The sequence below is a fragment of the Pollicipes pollicipes genome, unplaced genomic scaffold (genome assembly GCF_011947565.3).
Source record: "Pollicipes pollicipes isolate AB1234 unplaced genomic scaffold, Ppol_2.1 Scaffold_6686;HRSCAF=7923_pilon_pilon_pilon, whole genome shotgun sequence".
In the NCBI taxonomy this organism is placed as follows: domain Eukaryota; kingdom Metazoa; phylum Arthropoda; class Thecostraca; order Pollicipedomorpha; family Pollicipedidae; genus Pollicipes; species Pollicipes pollicipes.
This window is the reverse complement of record NW_023596921.1, coordinates 15,817,421-15,830,490: the sequence shown is the minus strand read 5'-3', so window position 1 is coordinate 15,830,490 and position 13,070 is coordinate 15,817,421.

Sequence of the window (13,070 nt, the reverse complement as noted above, 5' to 3'; positions counted from 1 at the left end):
TCTCTCTCTCATCGATCCTACCCACACACTTTTGCATCGAATCTCTGTATGCAAAGCATTTCTTTACAGCTTAGTCCATACCACCATTACCTGTTTATCGCGAATTTTCTTCAGATCGAAATTAATCTCCTGTACGGCTTGGATGATTTCATACCATATCATCATGTATCATACCATACTATCAGATACCATATCAGGTCATATCATACCTGTTCCATGTTAGCAAGATATCCACTTTCCACCATCCCTATCTCCTTCACTGGTCCTGGTGCACCGTCGGCCTCATGAGTCGGCCTGGGGCTTTGAGCGGCTTGACTGAATGCCGGCCGCCGAAGTGCAGTCATGTTGACTGCCCATTGTGACTGTCCATTGTGACTGCCCATTGTGACTGGGACCGTAGTCGGCCTGGAAGCCGTCCGAAGCTGACATGGGCCAAGGCAGGGTCAACAAATATACACATTTACGTGGCGTAAGCTGTGCGGGACCGTTAGTGAAGTGTCGCGGCTGCGCTCTGGGAAGCCAGAGGCAGCAGCTCGATTTCCCGTGGGATCGACACTCCCGACAGGGTGAGAGGCGGGCGGACGCCACATAGCCTCAGCAGCTAACGCAGTCGTAAAGGCCCAGGACACGATGCGGTAAGCTGTCGCATTTCCTCTGGTCCATGTACAGTTTTGCTGTTTTCCAGTCGTCGGTTCTGTGCGCCGCAGCATTTCCTTAAAGATTCAGCTTTAACATGAGCCTGATGATTGTGCGACGTCAGTGAGCTACGGTGGTATTTAAAAGGGTGGTACTAACGAACAGCATGACAGTATTTTGGGCGGCAGTTTTTCTACCGATGCAAGGGGGGACAAGACAGATCGTCCACAGAATTACGCGACGTGCCAACGGCAGCGGCATGACCACCCATCTACAGAGACATAATCCGCCATCCACGCAGGCGCCATCTGCCACCCACAGATGCGTCATCTGCCACCCACAGATGCGTCATCTGCCACCCACAGATGCGTCATCTGCCACCCACAGAGGCGTGATCTGCCACCCACAGAGACGTGATCTGCCACGCACAGATGTGTAATCCGCCGCCCACACGGGCGTGACCTACCTCACATACAGGCATGATCTGCCACCCACAAAGGCGTCATCTGCCACCCACAGACGCGTGACCTGCCACCCACAGAGACGTGATCTGCCACCCACAGATGCGTCATCTGCCACCCACAGATGCGTGATCTGCCACCCACGGAGACGTGATCTGCCACCCACAGATGTGTAATCCGCTGCCCACACAGGCGTGACCTACCTCACATACAGGCATGATCTACCACGCACAAGGGCGTGAACTGCCAACTACAAACGCGTGATCTGCCACCCACAAAAGCGTGATCTGCCAACTGCAGATGCGTGGTCTGCCACTCACAAAGGCGTGATCTGCCAACTACGGACGCGTGATCTGCCACCCACAAAAGTGTGATCTGCCAACTGCAGATGCGTGATCTGCCACCCACAAAAGTGTGATCTGCTGCCCACAGAGATGTGATCTGCCAGCCACAGTTAAAAGAGAATGTTCCACATCTGATGATATTGCAGCAAGCATCATACATAAAGAAATTTCTCACTTATACCTGTTGGCATACTTTAAAGTGGAAAAGACTGCTTTAAACAACACAACCGCTTAGTGTAAACGTGCTGCTCAATACATCAATGTTTGATTACATCATCTGACCTAGCACAACATCGATTGACGGCCTGATCCAAGTGACGGCCATTATATCACGAAATCATGGTCACGAATGCCAGTTATGAACGGCTTGGCAATTACATTCATCTGTGCGTTGATCGCTGCATACGTAATGAAATGGCAGGACCTGAATGACCTTATTATGGCGTCATGAACGTTTGGGTGTCCTTGAAATAGTGTCCCCGAAATAGTCTGCACATCTCCGCGGGCGTGGAGCTAAGAAACCAGAGGAGTTTATGTCTTAAGAAGGGCAGTGCTTTGAGCCTTACCGAATTATCTTCAAGATGGTTATTTCTGTTCAAATCCCTCATATCAATGTGGAACACCCCCTTTAAGCGTCATCTGCTGCTCACAGGGGAGTGAACTGCCCTTTACAGAGGCGTGATCTGCCCCTTACAGAGGTGTGATCTGCCCCTTACAGAGGCGTGATCTGCCAACCGTAGGGAGGCGAACTCTGCCACCCACAGAGCGGTGTTATCTGCCTCCAGCCGCTGATGGAGCCGCGCAGTGGTGACGAGCGCGGCGTCGGGTGGCAATGAGATGACGGCAGATAGCACGCAGGTGAAATGTGGCCTCGTTTTGCAGATACGGCCGTCGCCGGATGGACCGGTGACGTCATGAGGCGGCCCGTTTACCTGGAGTGAGCCGCCGACCCCTGGCTTGAGGAGCAGTAATGCAGTCTTGCAGTCTTGCAGTCTTGAGCGGTCTTGAGCGGTCTTGAGTTCCAGTAATGCATCCAGCGAGCGGCTCTAGCATGTACCGGCCCATTTCCTGGATGCTTCACAACGTATACCGTTCATTTGCAAAAAGACTGTTTCATAGATGAAATGTTCAGTTAATGCACCAAAACTTGTATCTGTCCACATGTATGTGTCCTTGTATGTGTCCTTGTGTGGAGCGCTTGTACGTGTCCACATATTTTGGACAGTATCTCTGACCTTTAGCCTACGACGGTACAATCTGCACTCGGTCGTCGCAGCGATGGCCCGCGCAATGGAACTCTGCAGCGGCGGCAGCCCATCTGTTTGCATCATGCATCGGAAATGGGCGCATCAGACGAGCCGGCTATCGCCTCGGTCAGGCCAGATTGGCACATAATCAACCATAAATCCCGTGATCCGCGTCTGTATATTACAGGCGGTGCCTGGCAGCGGAACTGCGGCACGGGAGCGCAGTGGCCGGTGGGTGACGGTTGTAGGATGTGGCCGGTGCTGGAGCGCTGTGGCCGGCGGGTGACGGTTGTAGGATGTGGCCGATGCGGGAGCGCCGTGGCCGGCGGGTGATGGTTGTAGGATGTGGCCGGTGCTGGAGCGCTGTAGCCGGCGGGTGACGGCTGTAGGATGTGATCGGCGCGGGAGCGCAATGACCGGCGGACGATGGTTATAGGGTGTGACCGGTCCTGGAGTGGAGTGGCAGGCGGGTGATGCTTGTAGGATGTGATCGGCGCGGGAGCGCAGCAGCCGGTGGGCGATGGTTGTAGCGTGTTGACGGGACGGGAACGCAGTGACCGACGGGTGACGGTTGTACGGTGTTAACAGCGCGGGAGCGCAGCAGCCGGTGAGCGATGGTTGTATGGTCTTGACGGCGCGGGAGCGCAGCAGCCGGTGGGTGATGGTTGTAGGATGTGACCGGCGCTGACCGGCGATGCCGATCCAAAGTCGGACGGAGCCAGGCTGCACACATGACCCAGAGTGGACGATGGTTGTAGGATGTGACCGGCGCTGACCGGCGATGTCGATCCAAAGTCGGGCGGAGCCAGGCTGCACACATGGCCCAGAGCGGATGACTTCAGTAATGAGGGCGCGATTGTCAACGGGCAGCTGTGCGGATGGCGCAGGCGATGGTTGGAGATAATAAAAAAGTGGTGGTGTTGCGGTATATCCCTGAAGGAGTAGTTGGTTGAGGCCTTTTTGCGATTAGATCGATCGGAGCCGAACGTAGTTGCAGGTCAATGAGAAATCACACCTAGCCCACCTTCGTTCACATTTGGCCGATTATACCTGCATCTAAAGATCAGGACCTCTTCAATTGTGATTTGTGTGCATAAATGAACTACAAATGGGCAAGCAGGCACAACGAGGCGTTCCATAAAATGCAGAATGTATTCAGAGGGGCGAGCCGCGCAAGTGTCCAGAGGCCATGGGGAGAAGCACGCAGCCGTGTTTCAAAGCTGGGCCCACAAGATGGGCTTTCTCTTCAAAGGACGATTTAGCGATGATAACAAGAATATTTTTTTGTACAATAATGCAGCCATGCGCCGTGAGTGTGAGGATGGTTGTGACTAGCGTTGGAGTACTCGTTCCTCATTTTTTTTTTTTTTGACAGTTTGAGACTTTCTCTTCAATATTGTTCGTAGAATGCACGCTTTTCGCCTTTGTTATCGGAAATGTTGCTGTAAGATTGATGGTCTTTTTCAGATTCAAGTTTGACTTAAGTCGCTACATGTATATATATATATATATATATATATATATATATATATATATATATATATATATATATATATATATATATATATATTCATGCATTGCAGAATCGATCAGTTAAGGAATTGCTATAAATGCGTGAATAAGGCCACAAGAGACAGGTGTTCCGTAGAGCGCTCAAAGTGTCATACACTTGTCGACGTCCCAGGCGATAAGCCATCCCCACCGATGGGCAGGTACGGGACGGCAGACTTCTCTGCCGATTAATTAAGGCAGTAAGATGCCATGGAAGTCCCTAACGCTGTCGAACGCCACTCATAGCTATACCCCAACGCTGATGCCATTGACTCTTCAGAAAGGTGGCCATCCAAGGCTTCCACGATCCACGGGCGCAGTCACTAGGCTTGCGTGAAGTTTCACTGGTGCACGCTGCACCTAAAAGCGTAACCATCACAAGGAGCAGTGAGGTCCGGATCCCAGTAGCTGCTGGCAACGCCTTTGCCTTGGCCGCGTAAACCAGCATCAGAGCATATTGGACCCGAGCAGGCTTCATGTGTGGCCACGCCCTGCCTTTTTGGGCGAGAAAGCTAAGCCTGGGGTAGGCTGAGGACTCTTCCGTATATACAATAGTTGATGTTTCTAGGAAGCATGGTTCGGGACTGAGGAATGGCAGTATCCGTCATATGATGAAATGGACAAGCAAGATAACACATTCACTCGCAAACTTTGATTTCGACGCGCGGGCGAACAGATATCCAAGTTTGGCAATTCAAGGAAATACTATGAATTGCCAGGTTGAGGTGTACAGAACATGACAGAACATGACAGCTACCAGAAATTATGACATAGGTCAAAAAGGTGCAGGCCGCTAACCACCTCGGTGGGAAGCGCACTCCCTGTTCGCTCACGTCAGCGCGGCCGTTGTCTCCGGCGTCGGTCGTCCGGGACGGCTCGGAGGGCCAGATCGACGGCGCTCGCCGCTCGTCGATACGGCGGCTGTCCGGCCGTCGGCTGGGGATTGGATGAGCCGGACATGAGCAGCGGCGCCCGCTCGTCACTCGGCTCACGTGCGCGTCAGGTCGGCCGGCGCCACTCGGCGCTGACCGCCGGCGGCGCTCGCTGCCGGCCGATGGACTCGGCCGCCGGCCGTGATAGCACTCTGGGGGCGTCGGGCCCGCCGCTCGTCGGGCGGCGGGGCCCGGCTGTCCTCCGCCGAGCTCGTGCACGCAACTCGGATAGGAGAGACGTCCGACGCGCGGGGGCCAGACGTGGGGGTACGGAACACAGTACATTGGACATCGATCACAGTTGGTAGCTTGTCAGTTTCTACAGGGAATTCAGCTAAAATAGTTTTGAATTGTTTTAAGAATAATTTGCTGAAAATGAACGTCCAGACTGGGGCATTACACGAGACGTCAGGAGCACTTATACCGGACTATAGCATCGCGTTTACCGTTTGCTCCGATCCAAACGGACCACTTTTCTCCTTGTTATAGCCACATGGGTTCAGCCTGATGCCTCCCAGACGCCAGGGGCGACTACACGCTATGCAGAGGAGGTATGTGACCCCGGCTATACGATGGATCAGGTCCAATGGTCTTAAAGTCACCGTGGCGCTAAAATAGAGCTGACGATAGATGAGTAGAAAGCCGAATAGAAATCACGTATAGAATGACGAATGTGAAAAACGTGAACGGATAAGCTGGAGTCTGTCATGCAGCGATCAAACTATTTGGATATGACGCGGTAGCTATGGATGGGTGTGAATGTGGATGACGCGGCAAGCAATTATGGATATCAAGGTGACAGCTATGAGCCTTGACCAAATGATGTACCCACAGTATTCTGCGCCTCCATTTCCTCAACGAATTTTCCCCGTGGCCACTTTGGAGAGGCACTCAAAACTCCGAGGGCAGACGAAATCTCCAAAGCAGCAGTAAGAGTGCGTTGACATGGGCTACCGAGACTTAAAGGAAGTGTTCCACATTGATATGGGGTTTGAAACATAATTACTCATCTTGGAGATGATTCGGTGCAGTTCACAGCTCTGCCCGCCTTCAGACCTAAACTCCTCTAATTTCTGAGTTTCACGGTCACGAAGATGCGCAGGCTATTTCGTGCAAGCAATTTCAAGGTCGCCAAAGCATCTATGGCACCATAATGACGTCATTTAGAACCCACCATTCCACTGGTCGCGCGGCGATCAGGGCCAATAAAAAATGTAGTTGTCGAATCATGCATTTCTGGCGTTCGTAAGCACTATTTCCTGATAAAACAGCCATCTATAGGCTCTCAATCAATGTTGTTCAAGGCACGATGACGCAATCAAGCGATGAAGTACTGACAGGCATATTTACTTTATAGAGATTTGTGTTGTCCTGAGTAGTTTTTTTCCACTTAAAAGCACACCTGTTGTTAAAAGTTAGCATATCGTATCATAGCTGATGCTTGCTTCAGTACCTTCAAATGTTGATCATTTTTTAACACACTACGTAACCTGGTGCTGCCTTCTCGGAACAGCTTATTCATCTAGGCGCCATAAAGAATGGCGTGCGACCCTCCGCTGCTTCGAAAGATGTTTTCAACACCACGTGAACAAATTTCTCGGTGAATCTGATGTTTTGTAAAATGGGCCAGCTTGCAGAAGTGTCGCATGCAAAGCATTTCCCTCCCCAGTGCCAACGGCGGTTCATTTACTTCCACCGCAATACAGGCGCCTGGGGACGCTCCAAATGTTCCCGTCATGTGCGCAATGCAGCATGATAAATACCCTGTATGTAACTAACGCTTGCAGGGGCCCAGTGCGAGCTAATACATCAGGGGAGCCTGCAAATCCAGGTGCACAATAAATGTAAGTGGAGGATGCACCAGGTAGAAGGAGAGGCGCGTCCCACAACCTATGTAAAGGGACGATGACGGACGCAGATACACAAGCGCTTGAAACGCACGTGGAGGCGCAACCAAATCCAGAAAGGATCCTCTGCAAGAGAGTGTTCCGCATTTGTATGGGGTTTTGAATTGAAATAGCAGCCTTGAAGATGCTGCTGTGCAGTTCACAGAGCTGTTCTCCTTCAGACCTAAGCCACTCTAGCTTCTGAGTTACACGCTCGCGAAGATGCGCTGACTTTTTCGTGCGGACTATTTCAAGGTCACACTGGCATTTATGACGTCATGACGTTCATTTCAATCCTGCCAGTCCTGTGGCCTTGAGGCGATCAAGATAGAGAAAAATGTAATGCGTGGCACAATGGCGCAACTGAAATAATGATGCATTGAGGAGCATATTTACTAAAAAGAGAAATTGTGTTACCTACAGCAGTCATTACCACTAGAAAACATTCTGGTAGCTATCAGTTAGCTCATTTCATCACATCTAATGCTGCTTCAATATCCGTATAAAATTGAAGCGTCCTTTGAAATTAATTTGTGGGTAGATACTACAAGTGTATTTAGACCTCCTTAGTCCGAAGATATATGGAACTACCAGAGACAAAGTGCAGTGTCTTCTCAATCCCAACCAGAGAGGTGTGTCGCAAGTCAAGTTCCCTATGTTAGATAAGACTCGAGAAGTAGGCGGAGGGCGCTAACGAGCAGAGAGCGGGGAGTTCCGAGACGAACCAGAGAAACGCCAGCAAGCCGCGGCTCACGACCAAGCATGGAAGTATTTCCTAGCTGCGCAGTAGAGGGCGCCCCAAGCTCAGGCAGAGGGCGCCCCCGAACCTAGTGGACGCGGTGCCATAATCGCTATAGTAGTGCGTCGACATAATCAGGGTGCCCAGAAGTGTAAAAAGAAGAAGCTCCGAGCCCAGGTGGTCATGGGTGTCCACGACTTGAGCCGAAATTTGAGACCGGGACCCAACAAATGATGTAAATGATGTAAAATGATACGGTGTAGTCTAGTTACGCATTCGGTAACATATCTGAGCTGATACCACTGACGCATTTGAAACATGCCTTACAGCCAAATGGGTGAGAATTGTCTTCTTGTCTGTGTGTTAAGCATCATCAGTTATGGTGGAATCAGGGGATGCTGAGAGTTTAGCTGATCCGTGTTGTGTATATGTGGGCTAAGCACACAGACACATAGGTCACACGGTGTGACTTGTGTGGCTGTGTGTCTGAGAGGCAGGAACCAGAGATTTTAGTCGGCCAAAAACTATGAGAACCACTTTTGATGTTCTCGAAAGGACCAATGAGTATCAGGAAGCAGGTTAATAGTCTGCTCAAGAACCCATGGAAACCAGGGCTGAGTGTTTTATCTAGTCCAAAAATCTAGTGAGAACCGGGCTCAGAGAACATTTCTGTCGACAAAAGCAGTGGGAACCGAGACGTATTTTTTTTATCCAAAGGACTAGTCAGTTCCTCGGTGCAGGGTCTTCTTTTGCAGAAAAGGCGAGTGAAAACCGGGATGCAGGAAATGGTTTGTCTAAAGGAGCCAGTGGGAACCAGAATATAGGGTCTTGTTTTGTCGAAACAGCTGATGCTAGCCATGAACCGATACTGGGAGACCAGAACATTTATGCGAACCAATTGAATTTGTCGCTGCTGAGGCGCAACCGAGGAGTCGTCATCCGAGCTTTGGCTCCCTGTTGGCGATGCTAGAGAACATGCTAGAAATTATCAATAAGACGTTCCACCGGTCTGCCCAGAACTCCCTACCTTAGCCCGTCAAGAGCTTCAGTTGATCTGGCTAGGCGTCCCATCACATACACCATCACTAGGTCTCATCACAGCCCGTCGAGAGGTCTAGTCTTTCGGGCTGGGCGACTGTACGCCCCACCACAGCCCGTCGAGGGGTCCAGTCAGTCGGGCTGGGTGGCTCTACGCCTCACCACAGCCCGTCGAGGAATCCAGTCAGTCGGGCTGGGTGGCTCTACGCCCCACCACAGCCCGTCGAGGGGTTTAGTCGATCTGGCTGGGCGGCTCTACGCAGCAGGGTGCAACCATCCGCAGCGAGCCACACTGCAGCGCGTCCACTGGGCAACACGGTGCGGTTTATAGATGAAACGGAGCTAATAATGTGATAACCACCATCAAACCAGTTGTGTCGTGGCACTCATGGCCACCAACGGGCACAGACTGTCCACATACAGCCGTTTAAAATCCGTCCGGGCGGCCGGCGGGTGAGTCGAGCATGGCTCTGTCACACGCCGCGTGTTAGGGAGCCAGGTGTCAATTGACACCTCTATGCACGGTAATGAGCCCGCCTTTCATGACACAGGTCCGGACTTGGTCTGTGGAGTCACGTGAAATGTGATTGTCATGGGTGTGACGCTGTATGGCACGCCTGGGTGTCACAAGATGCCTCCGAATGTTATGACTCCCGTTAGACCTGCAGTCTACATGCTATGTAATCACGTGAAAAGTCGGCGTGGCAGCATGTCCCGTCTATCCAGCAGATGTGACAGCATATGTTGTCTATCCGGCAGATGTGGCAGCATGTCCAGTAGATGCCGTGATTTGCCGCAGCATACTAATGTCGCGACATTATCATGGGTGTGATGTTACGTGCTTTACCCAGACCGATCAAATCGGTGTCCTCGAGATGAGACACGTAACGCATTGACCTCTCAGTGTCGGTATGGGCGGAAGCTTGCCTCGACTGTGTCCGCAGAGGGGCTGGAAAGCGTCACTGCTCGACCGCAGTGTTGTGGTGGATTGGGTTTCTTTAGTACATAAAGTAAATGAAGAAGCGTCCTATTGCATGATGCAGGTGTGGTTACCGTGCATGATGTCAACGACATGATGCATGACCATGCATGATGTCAACGACATGATGCATGACCATGCATGATGTCAACGACAAAGGCATAACTCTCAGCGGGCAACCTGCATTGTGCGATATACACTCACCATTGGTTCTTAAAGGAACTGTTCAATATTTATATGGGGTTTTGAACTGAAATGGCCATCTTTAACACACGCCCGGGTGGCCGGCTGGATACCCTTCGCCCGAGTGGTGGGTCAATTTGACTCCAACGAGATCTCGGAAACTAAAAAAGCTAGAGACACCAAATTCACAGAGTGTGTTGACCTGCACGTGAACTCACTTAGGTCAAAGTTTGAGGTTCCTAGATCATGACCTTCGGTTCAAATATAGTCAAACACGGTCAAATTCCAGGCTGGTCTCCAAAGTGCCCCCATAACCTAGATAACAGTTTCTAAGCAAAAGGTCCCATACTCATTTAAGGTTGGTGACCGTGTTTAACCTTTTGAAGGTCGAGGTAAATAAACGACAAAGATTACGCTAGGCAGTATGTTCCTAAAAACAAAATGTTGACCAGGGCCATTTCAGATCAATGACCTATTGTGACCTCTAAAAAGTCTATAGAAGGTGTAGAATACGGTTCCTACTACCGATAGATTCGAAATGAGCACCAGAAACTATCCTATACAGCAAGCCCTAGAGTAATAAAACAGGTTGGTTTTGACAGTGATCTGGTCTTCACACCCGATCTTAGGTCAATGCGATTTGCTTATTCTTTTGTTGTGTTGCCTAAGGAAGCATCTCAGAGATGTATGGCTTCGTCTAACACTCCATTGTTGTATCAGATTGAACAATTTTCTGAAAGTTGACTTCGCTGAAACCATGGCCTGACCTTGACCTGCCATAGGTCAATGACTTTATAAGGTGCATCTACATTTTTAACACCAAACGAACTGCGATTCAATTGTCTATAGCTATGCACAATTTGGCGCGTCAACGCCGCGCCGTTTGGAAACCATTCGGGAAAAACCTTTGGGGGTGTTCAATTTGACCCTCCCCCCGTCCGAGCGCCTTAAGACCTTTCGTTGATCCTCGCAATCCTGTCCTTCTTAAGACCCATCTGGTCTCTGACCACAGCCCCGCGAAAATGGGGAGCGGTATACCGAGGGGAGTATTTCAAAGTCACCTTGGCATTCATGGCGTCATAATAACGTCATTCAAATCATGCCATGCCAGAATCCATGCGGTGATCAAGGCCAGGAAAAATACAGCTGTTGAGGTGTTCATATCCAGCATTCGTTAGCGCAATTTCCGGATATAACGACCACTAGTTGGCTTTCAATCAATGTCGTGCAACGTGGGTTGACGTAATCGAGCCATGTCGCATTGGGGAGCACATTTACCAAGCAGAGAGTTGTGCTGTCTGGAATAGTCTTTTCCACTTAAAAAGTATCCCAATAGTTAAAAGTGAGCTTGTTTCATCCTATTTGGTGTTTCATTATCGTCCTATTTTCTGTGCCTGCTTCATATCTTCAGATGTTGAACATTCCCTTTTAATACTTCACGCAGAGTGACAACAATGTCAAGAGAGACGCTAAAATGATGTCATTTTCACGCGGAGGCATCTGTCAAATGCATGACTGCCTGGTTTCTCCTTTGTGAAAATCGCCGGGGTCGGCATCCGGTCTGGACTGGTGTACTTCAACTTCGTCGCGAACTGAACATTTTACAAGTTGCCTGCTGAATGGCGCGGGCAAAATGGTGATATTGTAATGATCCAGGAAAAACCGCCTGAGCAAAAATCTTCTTTGATGTGGCAGACAATTAAACAGGACGCTTTGTACAGAATTACGCTCTTGTGTTGCTGAAAGCTCATGAGTCTGCAGTCTGCGTATGCCGAAGAGTTAGCCTCCAGACAGTGCGACGGTCGGGCCAGACTGCACCGCTCAAACTCAGCCATTTCTCGGAGTTCGCGTGAGAGTTTCCCAGTCGGCATCCTAGTTCGTCATCGGCCTACAACCGTTACCCATGTCAGACTCTGAACCGCAAATGGTCCTTTATCGAGATCTCCAACAGCCACCCGTTATCTAGTGCTCAGCAATGCATCTTACACCTTGAATTTCTTTCTGATGACCCGGATGACCCGGACGGAAATCACACGGATTTATATATATCCCGAGTCTAAATCTATGGACCCCTGCCTTGCAGGTTTGCTCCCCAATAGCAATCGACAATCTTGTGACGATAACTTAGCGCCGGCCGACTAGATTCGATCGCTGTAAAGTGCTTCTGAAGACGCACCGATGGAAGAGCGGTCATATCAGTGCCGTAAAACCACCAGCAGGGCTGAGTGGATTCTCGTCCAGCGAAGGCAGCTTTGCATGGTAATTTACCCAGAACAAGGAGGGAAGTTACGATTTGCGACACAGTTCGGCAGTGCCGCTGACGTCACTTTATTGACTTCCGTGGCGCGGGTCAATAGGACTGTGCCATGATGTAGGGATTCATGTGTTGAAGACACACACGCATATATATATATATATATATATATATATATATATATATATATATATATATATATATATCATTGAAAACTCACCATTTTTTACTATATTACATGGCCCAGTTTTTCAATAGGTCCATGCTATTCGACTCACTGGCACGCACAAGAATGTTGCTCAGTCCATCTTATGCGTAAACAAAACTGGCCTGTATCTCCTTTGAGATAGAACAGGTGGTTTTATAATAACAATTACCGCGCGGCACTGAAGTATGTTGAACAAGTTGCAATATTTCGGTTGGTCTCCACTTGCTAGGGATGGCAAAAAGTATGTTTGATTTTGTGATGGCACTCAGTCCACAAAGATGATATGCGAGACTTACATTGGCCCAATGCCTCTAAATGCCCAGCATCTTGCTCAGACATTCACATATTCGATGTAAGTAAGTTGTAATAGCCCAGTCTGCATCGAAATAAATCAATTGACAGTTTTTCGTACATTGAAACTGAGCGGAAATCATCACTAAATCCTACTGCGATCCCCGCAGTTTGACGTCATCAACCAGGTTTGCGGCTCCATGCCGCTGTCGGTCCTCATGGAGCGAAGAGCAAACTCTCTGTCCAGCAGCATATCTCCACTCTTTCCTTGCGTGACGACCACTTACAAGGGCATTTAATTTTCAGACTGTCATTATTGTG